The 16325-nt window shown below is 46.6% G+C and overlaps 1 protein-coding gene and 1 pseudogene across 3 annotated transcripts in view; both read right to left on the bottom strand.

Annotated features, from left to right (window-relative positions):
* Window positions 1-16325, bottom strand: part of CAMK1D (calcium/calmodulin dependent protein kinase ID) — a 341195-nt gene that overhangs the window by 294224 nt on the left and 30646 nt on the right. The window lies entirely within an intron of this gene.
* The window catches only part of LOC102526196 (ubiquitin-associated protein 2-like), a 63891-nt pseudogene that overhangs the window by 46395 nt on the left and 1171 nt on the right, over window positions 1-16325 (bottom strand).

Here is a 16325-nt window from a genome sequence, read left to right as displayed (position 1 = left end):
TCTATCTAAGGAGCAGCTCTCAAGGGAATGGTTGAGCCCCTCTTTCTCAGGTCCCAGACCCACCCTAGGGACACAAGCCAGGGTGGCCGAGGGCCAATGTGAGTCTAGTAGGAAAGGACAGTAGGGAGACGTTCATGACTGCTTTCCAGGAACAAAGGGCCCAGGCGGACTCAACACAGATGAGCATGTGATTCACCCAAAGAAAAAAAAGAGGCTGGAAAATTCAGTGCCACACACCCCCACTTCATCTTCATCCCGACCCATTTCTGTTACATTCAACCCCAGCATCTGCTACACCCAACACTTGGTTTCATTTTTAAAAGACACCCCTGCATTTTTCTTCCCTGAGTGGCTACCACGAGGCGGGGCGGATATGTGAAGCTGGCTGGGGGAGGAAGCAGACAGTGGTCATCTCATCCAGAGCCACCAGGGCCCCAAGCTCTACTTCTGCAAGATGACACAAAATGGGGATCCCAACATGAATTCACACTGTTGAATGCAGCTCAAGGCACTGAGGTCGACTTGAAATTCTGTTTTCACTGAAGCCAGAAACTTTGTGAGCTCAGGTTCCTGGCATCCTCCCCACACGCATCCGCCCAAAACCTGGCCAGGGCTCCGTGATGCTCATGGGATAAGAAAACAAGATGCAGAGGGCTGGCTGAGGTCGCCCCACCCCGGAGATGGTTACTCAGCACCCAGACAGGCCACGTAAATCCTCCAGGAGTCAACGTTTAGCGAGGTCACGTCGGGGGAGCCCGCAAGCTGGGCTCCAAGCTTAGTAAATGAACAGACACACTGGATGTCTGTGCCGGTCCTGCAACGTGAGATGGGATCTCTGAGCATTCTAGAAAGGTCACAGACACGCAGCAGCCACTGCAGCAAAGCACGATGCTCCGCCACCTTGGGCAACTGGTACAAACCCAAGAAGAGCAAATGCATGAAGTAGATCTGCAGAGATAGGTTAAAAATAATAAATAAAAGAGAGCAGGGGAAATACTAGCTTCCAGCATAAAACTGAAGCTCAGCAAACGCTAGACCCCAGGCTGCCCCTAAGGTCTAGAACTGCCTTGCTTCTGGCCACCTATTAAAATGTGTGTGATTTCAGCTAAGAGAGAACGAATAACCATTGTCAAACATATCATGTATTAGCCCCACTGCCTTATCACACTGCATGTGTCCTCCTCTGATTTGTGAAACCAGCAACAAAAAGGTTTATCAATTCACTTTCTCTGGGGAGCAGCCTTCCAGAGAAGTATTTTTTTTCTCCCTATGTGTTTCCTCATCCTTCCGAGACACATTTATCACAAGGAGACAGATACAAGTCAGTTTCGAGCAGATTGTAAATCAGAACAATATTAAATCTTAAAAGAAACAGGCTTTTTCTTTAAATACTTCTGGGGCAGGTGGATAGGACTAACTGCTCCAAGTTCCTGCCATTCCGACCCTACCTCCCCCATCATCTTTCCCAGACATGTTTACCAACTGGATGACCTCACCTATGAAAGACACAGAAATACACACAGTCAAGAAAACGTACATATTTACACACAATCACATCAGGAAATGGAATTTCTGACTTGTGACCACCATCCTTGTGTTGGAAATTGTTAATAAAGTCAATCAAGAAATATTTACTAGCAATATGGCAGGCATACAAAAAATATACATATGGCAGACAAATTAATTTTCCCCAGAAGATCTGTTTGGGGAAAAGCACTTCGACCAGGAACTGCTGTAAAACGCTCAAGAACATCACCTAGTTGCATGATGTTTGTCAACTTCTATTGCAGCTGGAACTGGTGGGACTGGATCCACCATCTCCCAGGTTGGCTATTCAATCAACCAGCCAGCCCTTGGCTGGCCCGTCCACACGGCTGGGAAGCCACCTCCTCCCTGCCTTCAGGACGTTCACAGTCTAGTGTGGAGCCTGGCACAGCCACAGCAACTGTAGTATGATGTGCAGGTACAGTGAGAGTGTGGGGAACCTTCCAGAAGGGGCTACTGAAAAAGCTTGAGCAGGAGTCAACCAGTGGGGTGGAAGGAGGAAGCTGGAAAGCAGAGAGCCAGACAGAAAAGACCCAGGCGGGAAACAGCAAAGCAGATGGCACTGGGGGAGGGGGCGGGAGGGGGCTGGGTAGCATAAACAGCTCAGAGGGACTAACATTTGAAGCTGGAGGCGGGAATGCCGGGTTCTCTCCCACGACCAGTGGTAGGCTTCTGAAGGATTCCAAGCTGGGGCACGACAGGACCCTGCCTGCACTTTACATCTGTCCCTCATGGGGACCTTTGCCTGCACGGTAGCCTTCTTTATCCCTATTTTATTCATCAGGCTCAGGGAGGTCAAAGAGGCTGGATTCCACCCTGGGCTGCGGACCCACGCTCTGTCCGCCTGGCCAAGGAGAATTCACTGAGAGGCTGAGCCATGAACATAAGGACCAAGATGTGCTAGTAAATGGTGGTGTGGGAACATGGATGTTAAAGATTTATTTTCGAATGTGGGAGCATCTGAGAAGGTTTAGAGGCAGCTTGGAAAGAGACAGAGGAGAAGATAAAATGGAAAATGCTAGAGAGGTGAGGCGCTGGGTGAGGGAGCAGCAAGCTATGGCAGTGAGGCCCCCGCAGAAGTCGAACTTAGAAAGAAAGGAGGGGTGCTGGGGTTTGGAGAAGTGAAGTGGCCACAAGCCCCTTCGGCTGGCCTCAATCTCTGTAAAGAGGCAGAGAAAATTGATTACAAGCAGTATGGTTCCTCTGAATAGCCCCTGAGAAAATCAAACCGACAGTCAGAGAGAAAGACTCACTAGGCAATAGAGGATTCTGCAGAGAACCCCATAGCTTAATTTTTTAAATATTTTGTCAGATATTAATCTATATCTTTTTATTTCATATTTTTTTTAAACTTCTTTTCTATGTTTAACTTTCTAGCATCTGAAATTGATTTTTGGTGTCTGAGGAAAAGTCATGGTCCATAACTAGGGATGGAAATCAGGGGTGCCAAACGTCCAGAGATGCAGGGCTCAGCAAGGAAGAGTCATCTTGGCCACAGAACCCACAGAGCCCCACTGAGAAACACCATGTGTTATTTTTTCCCAACTTGTTAGCTCACAATCCTGGTGTCACTGACTTACTCACACACCTTATCCATTTGGCAAATAAGCACTGAGCAGCTCCGGTGTGCCAGGATTGTGTCAAACACATCAAAGCATCAGCACCAGTACACACAAGTCATACACTTTCCCCACTGATCATAAAAATAATGCCACCTGCCGCATCATGGATGGACCTAGAGATGATCATACTAAGTATGTCAGACAGAGGAAGTAAGTCAGGCAGAGAAAGACAAATACTATATGATATCACTTACATGTGGAATCTAAAAACATGATGCAGATGAACTCATTTACAAAACAGAAAGAGACTCACAGACATAGAAAACAAACTTCTGGTTACCAAAGGGCAAAGTAGGGGAGGGATAAATTAGGAGTTTGGGATTAACAGATACATACTATTATATATAAAACAGGTAAACAATAAGGCCCTATTGTATAGCACAGAAAACTTGTAGTATCTTGTAATAATCCACAAAGGAAAAGAAAAAAATATATATATAGACACACAACTGAATCACTTTGCTAGACACCTGAAACTAACACAACATTGTAATTAACCATACTTCAATTTTGAAAAAAGAGAGAAATGTACTTTAAATGCTTTGAAACTCATAAACAACTTGAAAGGACTGGCCAAGTACTGCTAAGCAGGTGTCTTGTTGGTCCTGGTAAGAATTACTTGTAATAAACATTTAATTACATGTGCAAATATTAAAGCTAAGTGGTTAAACAACATGACCACACTCATGTCGATGCTGTTTGTGTGCTGAGCAAACTCCTCTTTCACAAACACTAGCCTGCCCTGTTGGCTAATGTTTGAATGGGTTCTTTCTGGAAGGTTGGGCATGCAGTACATACTTACAGAGCAAGACAATTAACAGGTCTTAATTGTTCTGTGTTCGATTTGACAAACTGTGACTAATTTTTTAAGATAGCTCCTTAGGACGGTGGGCATCTGAGCCAATACATAAGACATTTTAAGCAAACAGCAGAGTTGTGTCACCAGTTCATTGCCTGCCTTTCAACTGAACACAAAAATGGTGTGTATCAACTACTATATATACAATAGATAAACAAGGACCTACTACTGTATAGCACAGCGAACTGTATTCAATATCTTGTAATGGCTATAATGAAAAAGAATACATATGTGTATAACTGAATCACTATGCCATGCACCAGAAACACAATATTGTAAATCAACTATACTTTAATTAAAAAAAAGATTCCAAAAAGAGAACAAAATGGTGTGTATTACAGCTGCATCACTGCATTTTCTACAAAGAACATCAGTTTTCTCAGCACCCTATCTGCACTGGATACAAAGTATAACCTCCTAAAGTCACTATGTTTCTGACCCTAGGCAAGTGACTTCTACTAATGAGATTTGTGAGATGAGATAGATGGACCAGAGATGGCTGGGGATGTCCCCAAAGGGAGCGATGGGGGCACCAGGGCTATCTCCAGTATTTCAGAAGTCCCAGCAGAAACCACACAGTACCCACAACGTGACGGCACAGGCTAAAACATGTTAGCTTTGGACTGAGATTAAGTCAATTCAATGTGCAGTGGCCACAGTGACAGCGCAGGGAGGAGAAGCCCTCACTGGCAGCTTGGTCTGTCCTATATTAATAAAAACATACGGGGAATGAATGAGCACTTCCAAAATACAGTTTCCTCGGTCCCTGTGATGAAAAAAGTTGATCTTTAAGAAGTTAATACCTTCTCCTCTACAATTCTATTCTAACTTTCACAGGAAGTCTTCACACCAAAAGGAATCAATCCCTCCACAGTGCAGCCCTGTCTGCTACATAATTAACAATAACAATCAGCTTTCTCTCTTAGCTTCCCTACACTTGTTTATGTCTTTTCAACTTATTAAGGGTATATTTATTTATAAGGGGTGCCATAGATCCAAATAGAATTCAATGCAAGTGCATATCCTCTGAAGCTATTAGGGAATCGTCTGCATTTGCTCAATTAGCAGTTTCTTCCTCAATTCCTTCCTCTTTCAAAAGCTCAAGGAACTAGATGCTCATTTTTGTTTGTTTTTTCTCTTTGATGCTTTTCTCTCAAAAGCATCAAGGGAGGTTTCAATCGGCCCCAGTGCTATCATCTGAGTGACGTCCCTGGAGCTCCCTGGTCCCAGTGCCATCACAATAAAGTCAGGGCCACAGTGTCGCCTTACTGTGAGTCCTGTGATGGAGGGGGGAACAAACTTAAAAGCCCAATGCATTATATAACAGTTTATTGTTATTAATAATAGACTACGATTTTAAAGTATGTGGAATTTTTGTGAATAGTTTATTTTTAAGTGCACTTGTAGGAAGGTCTTCTACAGGAATTCTATGCATCCTTGCATAAGTGGAAACTAAATCTCTTAGAAAATCCATCTTAAATCCCAGGTTTATGTTCAGTTGTGAATTTACAGTCATTCTGTGAGATCTGTTCTTGTAATTATTTCAAGATACCATTTTTTTTTCCCAGTGCTCACTATGTCAAGAACTGTGCTAGGACCTGACTCACCCGAGGGAGGATGAACTAGGTCCACCTGAAACCAGAACCAGTGCTCTGAGCCACTGTGCAATGCCACCGGGCAGACACGAGCACAGGATGGTCGGGAGGTGACAGCTTGTCCCAGGTCACCTTGAGAAACCAGCCCACAGCCTCCACTGCATCTGGTTTCATGCGCCCGCGTGGGTGTTCAGACCACAGCAGGAGAGACTTTTCCTCCCTCCCAGGCAATTTCACACATTTTGCTCCATGTTCTTTCTCTGCTAACAAACAGATCAACGAAAATTCCTTAAGTAGATAATGGAGGCAAAAACATGCAAACAAGAGAGAAAAAAAACCTGCTTCCAGAATATAATTCTGGAGCTGTATTTATAGCATAATGATGAATCTATTCACCTGCGTGATGGAGGCGCTCCACCCTGGGGTCCCACGGTCCATGCAACTCTACTCCCACAAACGTGCTCCTATATGCCCTCAGCAGAGGACATTATCTTTTACCCGAGTGCCCAAGCATGAAAACTCTTAGCTCTTCTCTCCTTGACTCAGGCTCCAAAATCCAAAATGATCCCAAAGAATTAGACCCGACAGCCTTAGTGTATCTTCTGTCTGTCCCCATCTCCCCAAGCCCCCTTCCAGTTAGGACACTTCCTCTCCCCCCATTCCCCCACCCACCCACGAATCCAAGAGCAATATACCTGGTCTCTCTGACACCTGTCTTCAACTTCCCAACTTTTGCTCCAAAGTGGGCTTTCAAACACACAAAAAGGATGATTGCGTTTCCCCTTCATTCCCCCACTTTGAGGATAAATTCCAAACTGCTGAGTGTGGCACAAAAAATCCCCGAATCCAAGGCCTGTAACTCCCTTTCAAGCCTCCTCTCTCACTGCTCCCCTATTCTTGCTTGAACCCCCAAACAGACCCCATGCTCTTTCATTCTTCAGGTCTTAGGACCAGAGCAGGGTCATCTGCCTGGAAGCCCCCTCTCCCTTGGTTAGCTGCTAAACTCCTACCCATCCCTCAAGCCTCAGACGTGGCCCCACCTCCTCTGTGAAGCCTTCCCTGATGCTCCCAGGCAAACTCCCAGGCACCTACAGCCTACCCTTCCGAGCCTCACCTCAGGAACCTCCCCTAGCAGCCTCTCCGCGTGGGATGTGAATCCCTCCCCCCAGCGGAAAGGGGACTCCTTGACCCCAGGGCTGGGCGCTGTCTTTGTGCCTCCAGCACCCAGGCACAAAGCGGGACTCAGCAATATCTACTGATTAAATAAATGTGAATAAAAACAGTGTAGATGGACAAGAAAAGCACTGGCTTTATAACTTACAGGGGGGCACACTTGGGATTTGATTTGAGCTTATAAAACATTCTACAAAGGGGAGAGGTGTGGCGAGGAAAGGGTTTCTTGGACTACAGATGTGTCCCCAAAGGAGGAGAGGAGGATGAGGTGAGGAGCACGGACTCCAGAATGCCCACATGACACGCCGGGTACCCGCTGTGAGTCTCCGTCCACTCAACGCAAGCCCTCAAATGGGGATTCCAGAAGGATCAAGTCACATCTTAAAATACACTCTGCTCCTCGGAATATAAATTTCTCAAGACCATGACGACTACTTTTTATGTACCAGTTTAGTGGGGATTAGAGGCTGCGGGACTAGTGGCTTTTAGAAAAAACAGTGGAAGCTGTGTGAAATCTGAGGCTAAGTGATGGTTCTAAGTGTAAATGAGGAGAGCGATGCAGCTTCTAAACTCCAGGCTTCTTTTCTGAGGTCATTTAGCTTCTGGTAACAGAAGCTTGAGTCAGATAGTAAGAGAGTAACTCACGCTGTTCTCCTCACTCAGCTGCCGTCTGACTCGCAGCGAGAAGGAGGGTCACAGTTCCAAGGCAACAAGGGTGGACCCCGAGGTGATACTACCAAGTGAAGTAAGCCAGACAGACAAAACCACATGACATCACTTATATGTGGAATCTAAAAAAAACGACACAAATGAACTTACCTATAAAAGCAGAAACAGACTCACAGACACAGAAAACAAACTTATGGTTATCAAAGGGGAGAAGTTGGGGGGGATAAATTAGGAGTTTGGGATTAGCAGATACAAACTACTGTATACAGAATAGATAAACAACAAGGTCCTAATGTATAGCCTGGGGAACTGTATTCAATAACTTGTAATAACCTATAAAAAGAACATGAAAAAGAATATATATGTATAACTGAATCACTATGCTGTACACCAGAACCTAACACAACACTGTAAATCAACTATCTTTCAATTTAAAAAAAAAAAAAAGCAAAGGCATTTCCCATGATGAGAACACTTTTCTTTGGGTGAACTCTAAAGATTCACTAATGGATACCACACCTATTAGGGAACCACTTTATCTTGTAAAAATAAAATAAACAGACCTACTGTATGATCCAGCAGTCCCATTTCTGGGTATATATCCAGAGGGAACTCTAATTTGAAAAGATACATGCACCCCAATGTTCACAGAAGTGCCAAATACAGCAGCCAAATACAATACAATAACCTAACTGTGCATTGACAGATGACTGGATGAAGAAGTTGTGGTATATTTATACAGCGGCATACTACTCAGCCGTAAGAAAGAATAAAATAATGCCATTTGCAGCAACATGGATGGACCTAGAGATCATCATTCTAAGTAAAGTAAGCCAGAAAGAGAAAGAAAAATACCATATGATACCACTTATATGTAGAATCTAAAAGAAAAAAAAAAGGACACTATGAACTCATCTACAAAACAGAAACAGACTTGCAGACATAGTAAACAGTCTTATGGTTACCAGGGAAAGAGGGTGGGAAGGGATAAATTTGGGAGTTTGAGATTTACAAGTGTTAGCCACTGTATATAAAAATAGACTTTTTTTTAAGTTTCTTCTGTATAGCACAGGGAACTATGTTCAATATCTTGTAATAACCTTTAATGAAAAAGTGACGAAAATGAATATATGTATGTATATGCATGACTGGAACATTGTGATGTACACCAGAAATGAACACATTGTAACTGTACTTCTATATAATTAATTAAAAATTAATTAATTAAATAAAATACTGCATATTCTGAGTGAAAAACCTGCCCATTTAGACGTTATTCAGAAATTTTTTGTTTCTAATGTTGTGACATGCACGTGCAAATGACTCTGCCTATTTCTGTGAGTCACAGTAGTTATGTCCTATAAAAACACCGTGAACACTGAATTTGCAAATTCTGAGCCACTGCTCCCAAGGGAAACACGGAATTGGGTTCCTGCGAGTCTCTGGTCCCAGTACCTTCATCAACCAATCAGTGCATCACTGTAAATAAGACATCTTATTTCATATATTTGCTGGTTTGGTGACAGTGAACTCGGGGCCAACAGCACTGAAGGGAGCTTATCCAGCAGATGTCATTTCCTCCGTGAGGAACATCCCAGCCTCCCTGCACCCAGGAGCGCTAAGCAGCATGCAGCGCTGCACTTGGGCACTGTTTTAAACAGAGATGTCACCAGCAAAAAACATGGCCTTAAAAGGACCACAAAGGGGTCACCTGTTACAGCGAGGGCTGGACCGAAGGCAGAGCATCACCCTGTCCCACCTGTGCTGAGAACACATGCAGCAGGCAACTCGGATTTTTCCCTGCTCTGCTCATGGCCTCAAGGGAACTCAGAGGTGTCACAGGTGTTGTTTTGGGGGGATACAAATACATCTGAGTGAGTGGGTGAATTCGCAGATATAGAATCTGGGGATGACAAAGACTGACTGACATCTGTGTTATCTTTAAAATGTTAGCAGGACCAGGTTGGGAGGACCCGACAGAACTCAGCCCCGGTGTGACTCCCCAGGTGTGACTCAGCCCCGGAAGAGCCCCAGTCCAGCACCAAGCCTCATCTTTCCTCCTCCTGGGTGTTCTTGGGGAACACCTCCCCCTCCCTCATACCAGAGTCTCGGGCATGTGGACGGTGCGGCGGCACCCCACCCCTCAACCCCCAGACGATTCCAACACAATTCCAATTCTCTACCTGCTGAAAAGGAAGAAACTAATGGCAGCAGCTAACTTTGGAGGCAACGGGGTAATAACTTGGCATTTGACTCAGAAAGAGATCCCCCCCAAAAGCAGGACCACTATAACATAACCCCTAGTCTCCTTTACCTATTTAGTTATACACGATTTCTATGTGCTGACATCCATTAAAACACAAAAACACGAATGAACTAATGTTGACTCTTCTTATTCCAGCAATAAGTAATATACAGAAAACAATTGCAAAAAAAAAAAAAAAAGACAACAAAGAGCTCCCAGCATTTCATTAGGAGATACATTTCCAAGTCAACATTACCTTCTCCTTTTAATATATTTATGGGCATCTGTAATGCGTTAATATTTCATTCAAAGATATAATAGTAATCAACCCCAGTAACGTAAATACAAGGGCTTTTCAGAGGCCCTTATAGCCACAGGAAATTTAATTGACAGGGAGAGACGTACTTCGTGCAACACCCAAGGATAACATTCTGTGGGGATAGAATATGAATTCAAATTAAAAAGAGAATGAGGTAGCAATTCCAATGGTTAAAGAGGAGTCTATTTAAGCACTTTTTACAGGAATGACAATGGTATCAATCAGTCTCTATGGTATTTAGATTCCACTGGTTATACTGAAGAGAATGATGGAATTGTTTTATTTAGAGATGTCACTATTCACAATAAGCTGGAAATAACATCCTTTGCAACTCTTAAATTACAATGAAAAATCTTAGCTATCAACTCAAAATATGTGAGGAGGCAGATTCTTTTCTTTTCTTTTCTTTTCTTTTCTTTTCTTTTCTTTTTTGACCAAATGATTTTAGGCATTAGGTGAGTTAAAGGCACCGTACAGCCCCCTCCGAGGGTAGGTTACCCCTCAGTTCCAGGTCTTAACATTTTGCAAGAGAAGCTGGAAATCTGAATTTTTCCATGTACAATTGATTTTTTTTTAATCTATTGGTTCAAAAATTTTTTAAAACAGCGTGCAGGCCAAACAAAACATAGCTGCAGGCCAACATCTTTTCTACCCTGACTCTCTGAACAACACTTAGCATCCTTTGTCAACTTTCCCATAGACTTAAAGGAGATGCACTCATTCAAAAAAGCCCTCACTGAACAGCTTGGGCTGGGCCAGGCGCTATCCTGGGCCCTGGGGATCCAGAGATGGTGGAAACTCTACACCTGCCCTCCAGGAGGACAGCCTAGAGGGCCACAGACCAGGAGACAAACTTGCAACCCTGTCTGTGAAATCCAGGGCTGGAGTTAGACCTCGGGTGCAGCGGTCATGCACCTTGGCTTGGGTAGGTCAGGAATAGATGCTTTATTTGTGGACGCTTGGGGCTAAAGAGAGGACAGGACTAGAAGCATCCCCTGAAATCAACACAAGGTGTGACTTCAGTGATGTCAACCCGATTGTCTGCCTTGGGAAGGCTCCTTGGGAGATGGCCAACCAGGCAGACAGGAGCAAAGATGTCCCAAAGCTAAGGACACCCAGACTGAGACAAAGCCAGCCCCTTTCCTCATTTCCAGTTTTTCTGTTTAAAACAGGCAGAAGATGGAAATAAACCATTGAGACAAGATCCAAAAATAATCTTAAGTGGGCATAAAAGCCCATACAAAATTTCTTCTTTTAATCACTTCTGGAAGGCAGCTGATAGGTACGCACACCAAAACGCAGCTTGTGAAGCAATCAGCTTAATCTGTTTCTTTGAAAGATTAATTAAAACCAAGATTACCGGCAGCGACAGCTGAGCTGGGTCAGCCATCGGACCACGTTTGAGATGAGAGAGAAATTGTCTTAAGATCACACAAACACAGCTGCAAGCCAAACGTGGAGATGCCGCAGAAAACCTGCTTCTTCCTGGGCCCATAATTCAATTCCCAGGGATGACACTTGAGTTAAAAACGTGAGCCTGGGGAAAAGCGCAAGGCAGGCAGGCGGCCTGCCCTATGGGCAGTGCCCACGGCAGCCGATGTGGCCTTGAACTCCGGGACCCAGCCAGCAACAGTTGTGGAAGGAGAGCACAGGGCACCGCCCGGAGGAACCGGCGACGGGGCAAGGAACCCGACTCTGGCTCTGAACTCCAGCAAGATTTTAAGTGCTTGTTTAAGGCCATGTCAAGGATCTGCCCAGCTGAGGCCCAGAACAGAAGCAGAGATAAGAAGCCAGAGCAAAAGTAAACACTGTCCGCACAGCCCCTGCTCCGTGGGGGCCTGGAAGGAAAGGCAGTGTCTCTAGTGGAGGGCTGCTTTTTTCAGCAAAAAGGAGATGAAGGAGGAGACCCTCCTGGAAATTCCAGAGCAACAGAATGTGAACACACTGTCAGTGGACACAGTGCTAACATATTGAGAAAAAAAAAAACCCTCAATAGCACCCATCAGAAAAATAACAATTTTGGCAACAATTCCCAAAGTTCTTCATTTCAAGACAAAAGAAGGAAGACAATGAAGATGAAAGGAGAGTAAAGAGAGGACAGTAGCAGTGAGAGGAAGAGATCCCTCCGCTACTCCCTGCCAGGCCACTTAGGCCCCAGGGCCATGCCCAGCATCCCCCATCTCGACAGTCCACCCTGGACAGTCCACCCTGGATGCCCGTTTAAGAAGCCTGGGCTGTGGGCTACTGAAGACTACTCTTTAGGAAGTTTCTCCTAACATAGTAGAACATTCGTCTCGGCACTAGATGTCAGAAGCCCTGCATCCCAGCCCTACCTTGATGGCCCTTGTAGACCACCTGACCTCCCCACATCCCTCCCCATCTCTGCATTGGAAAGGCTGGACCAAAACTGAGTTCGCAGATGACCTGTCTGGACATTCCCACTCCAATATCCTCTCATCCTCCTGGGTCAGCAGTTCTAATTCAATGTCATGTAAAACCCCACGGCCAATCTCATTCTAGATGCCTCCACCGTGTGGATCAAGCAGCCAACAGAGTAAAATAATGGACACAATAAATAATTGTTTCCTTTTAGGAAGAGAAAGAGTCGGAACACAGGGGAAGGCAGTAAAATGTGAATCTCCAATGTACTGTCAACACCAAAATGAGGGCCGGGCTTAAAGTAAAGATCTGATCATGGCCTGCATTTCCTCATCTGTAAAATGGGAATAATCATCAGAGTCTACTCTACAGGGGAGTCATTAAAAGTGAATGAGTTTCTGTAAAGCACTTAGAACAAAAGGTGATTATGCGCTAGGTGTTTACATAAAAACCAAGAACCATCCTAGCTACCATCAGGAAGGAGCTAGAAATTACACCTGAGTCAAACTGGAGAGGCACTGGCTGCAATGGGAAGGTCCCTTGGGACAGCACCAGAACCCAACCCTGCTTGTCCCAGATCCCAGGTGAAGCAGCTCTCTCCCTGTGCCGTCCCCTCCAGCCCTGCCTCTGTGGGACATCTGTGCCAGCCTCCCAGCTCTGCTCCCAGCCTGCAGGACCTCCCAGCTCCAGGGTCCCCTACCCCAGACCTGAGGTCGATTTCTAGTATTCTAACATTAGAATATTTCATTCTTTTTTTATTGACGCATAGTCAGATTACAATGTGTCCATTTCTGGTGTACAGCATAATGTTTCATATGTATACATACACATTCATAGATTCATTTTCTTTTTCTTTTTCATTATAGGTTACCACAAGGTATTGAATATAGTCCCCTGTGCTACACAGAAGTAGTCTGTTGTTTATCTATTTTATAGATAGTAGTTAATATTTGCAGATCTTGAACTCCCAATTTATTACATTCTAGTAGTTTGTATCACCACATCCTGGATATTCTAATGGCTTGCATCACCAGCTAAAATTAGAAACATTTTAGCCTAGAACTCAAAATGAATCATGACCTGACCCCTTACTGATCTTTCTAACCTTACTTCCTACTGGCTCTTTCATGCATCCCTCACACCCACCTGAGTCCCACCCTGGATGGCAACCCTCCCATCGCCCATGTGGTGCTCGGCCCTGGTCTGTTCATCCTGCCCGTGGTTCCTGCCTCCAAAGATGGACATCCCTGCAAGCCTCAAGGGCTGTCTCCTCCTCTAACTGGTCCCCTAGGGCTCCCCTGCAGATGGAGTTCACGTCTCCGTGCCTGAACTCACACACCTTGCATCTCTGCATAGGGGAGGCAGAGGAGTGCCCCACCGGGAGTGCCCCACCCTAGCCCTGTGGCTTCCTAGCTCAATGTCGCTGTGTCAGAGAATTAACATCTCTGAACCGATCTCCCTGCGGGGATGAGGATAAAGGGGGGTAATATATAGAAGAATGCTGGGTTTAAATTCTCTTTGCTTTCTCTCTCTCGTGGAATTTATTACTTCTCTAAATTTTATGGTAGTCATTTAGGTTTTTTTTGGCTCTCAGATTTTATTAGATGGAGTTGGGCAAAAGAGAAAACCTCTGAAACAGTCGCCCACCTGGTTTAGGACAACCAAAATACAGGAGCCTTTGCTTGGAGACATGCTCTCATTGAGATGAAAGAGCACCTTCAATTTTTTTAAAAGGGGAGCTGCCCTGCCGTAGGCAGGTTTGGAGGCTTGTGACTTGGGCTGCAGGGAGCTGGGCTGGCTGCGCTGACCGGAGCCACGCTGAGCATCCTGCGGCAGGTGGTGGTGTAACAGCTGTGAGTGAGGCTGCTGGTGGGCGGGCAGGATGTGCAAGAACAGTGGGGGTGCATAACCAGGGGCTGCACCAGGAGCCAGGGGCCCGGTGGAGCCCAAGGCCAAGGGCAAGCTGAACGGTGGAGGGGTCCCTGCATGAAATCCTTGCTTGTCAAAATACTGAGTCTTGTTGTAGACAGAACCAGTCATATCAGGGAGACCACTGGTGCTTGAAGATGCGGACACTCCTTTGCCAGGCCCAGAACCTGCAGACTTGTTCTGTGCCTGCAATGATCCACCACAGCCACCCTTGGTGTAGTCTCCCGCTGCTGTCCCCTGGGTCAGGTCGTCATAACCTGCGCCGTAGCTGTGCTGGCCGTAACCACCGGCCTGCTGGAAAGGGGTGGGGGAGGTGCTGAGGCTCACACCATGCTGCTTGGCTGAGGCTGGAGGGACAAACATGGTGGGCCCGTACTGGAAGGCACTGGGCACGCTTGTGTAGTAGGGGAGGCCAGTGTAGCTGTAGCCAGGTGGCAGCACAGGATTCAGAAAGGGCTGCTGGCTGTGTGGTGGGGCTGCGACTGGCTCTGCTGTGGCTGAGCCAATGTGGTGGGGGGCACAGGGGATGCAGAGTCACCTGGACCAAACTTCACGACATCACCTGAATATGGGTTATAAGTGAGGCTCCCATCTCGACTGGCAAGGGCTGTGGGTGTAGCAAAAGGAATCCCACAGTAAATCCACTGGCAGCCGTGACTGCGGCATCTGGAGCTCGTCGTGGCCATAGATCGGGTGGGCGGGAAGCAGTCCTGCGGGGCCTACGAGGTACTGATTGTGCAGCAGGGGAGGCACCCCCTGGGGCAGGTTAGGGGGTGCTTTGCCTAAGGTCACCAACGGCGTGGCCCCGGCACTGCCGCTGGGGGCACTCACGGCGGTACCGCCCAGGCGGAGGCTGTGCACTGCACTCATGCTGCTCGGCAGGCTGAGCCCTGAGGACGGGGCACTTGAGGCAGAGGCTGCTGGTGTGGAGAAGGTGGCTGAGGACTGGAGGGGAGGGCGCTCTCCACGCTGACATGTGTGTGTGCTGCGCTGGAGGAGAGGGCTGTGTGCGCAGATGGGAGGCTGCTCTGATGGCTGGAGAGGGAGCTACTTAGCTGAGAGAGGGGGCTGCCAGACAGGTCACCAGGCTGGGACAAGGCAGGCAGAGTGGCAGTGTGCTGGGACGTGGTGGGCAGAAGTGGAGTGCAGGAGGTGGTGCTGGGCAGGGAGCCCACAGATGAGAGGGCAGAGGGCGGGGCTGTCTCTGGAGCTGGAACGGATGAAGAAGTGTCTATTGTCTGCTGACTTCAACTACCATGTCCATTCGGGACGGTTCCTGGAGCCGACTCTGACAGACTCACAGAGCTCTGGTATGCGGTCTTGCTGTGCACAGGACTCTGGTCATAGGAGGAAGATGCGGTTACTGGGCCAGTGGGGCTCAGAGATGAGCTGGTCAGGCTGGAGGAGGTGAGCACTGAAGTTGTGCTGCACTGGTCATTGGGAGAGAGATATTCAAAGAATCACTTGAAGACTTCAAATACAAGCTAATGCGAATCTGGCTACTATTTTCACTGCTTGCAGCTGATCCGAATTCAGAGAGAGACGGTTCTGATCCAAATTCCAAGGCACCAAACTGAACATTTAATCCTGCGACATCTGTTGAACCAGGCATTTCCACTGCAGAAGCTGGGTTCTTAGAATCTGGAGGTATTCGCCGCTTAGGGATTCGCCGCTTAGGGAGCTTGATGTGTTTAGGCTGTGGTTGGTGAGCAGACAGAGCGATGTTTTCGACAGTCATGCTTGGAAGCAGCAAAAGTTTGTTCACAGTGGAGGTACTACTGTCTCTGGCTGTTGACTCTCGGAGTTTCACCTGAGAAGGAAAGGACTCCAACCCAGCAGGAACAGTGATTGCCAGCATCTGGTGCTGATGCCGCTGGCTCAACTGGCTAAGAACAGTGGATGGTTTGGGCTGAGATCCAAAGTCAAAATGACTAAGGACTGAGGACTGGGATGCTGAGGGCTTGAGGTCCCAAGAAGTGGCTGTGGGGGG

Source organism: Vicugna pacos, chromosome 35 (genome assembly GCF_048564905.1).
Source record: "Vicugna pacos chromosome 35, VicPac4, whole genome shotgun sequence".
Lineage (NCBI taxonomy): Eukaryota > Metazoa > Chordata > Mammalia > Artiodactyla > Camelidae > Vicugna > Vicugna pacos.
This window is presented reverse-complemented; position numbering and strand designations above follow the sequence as displayed.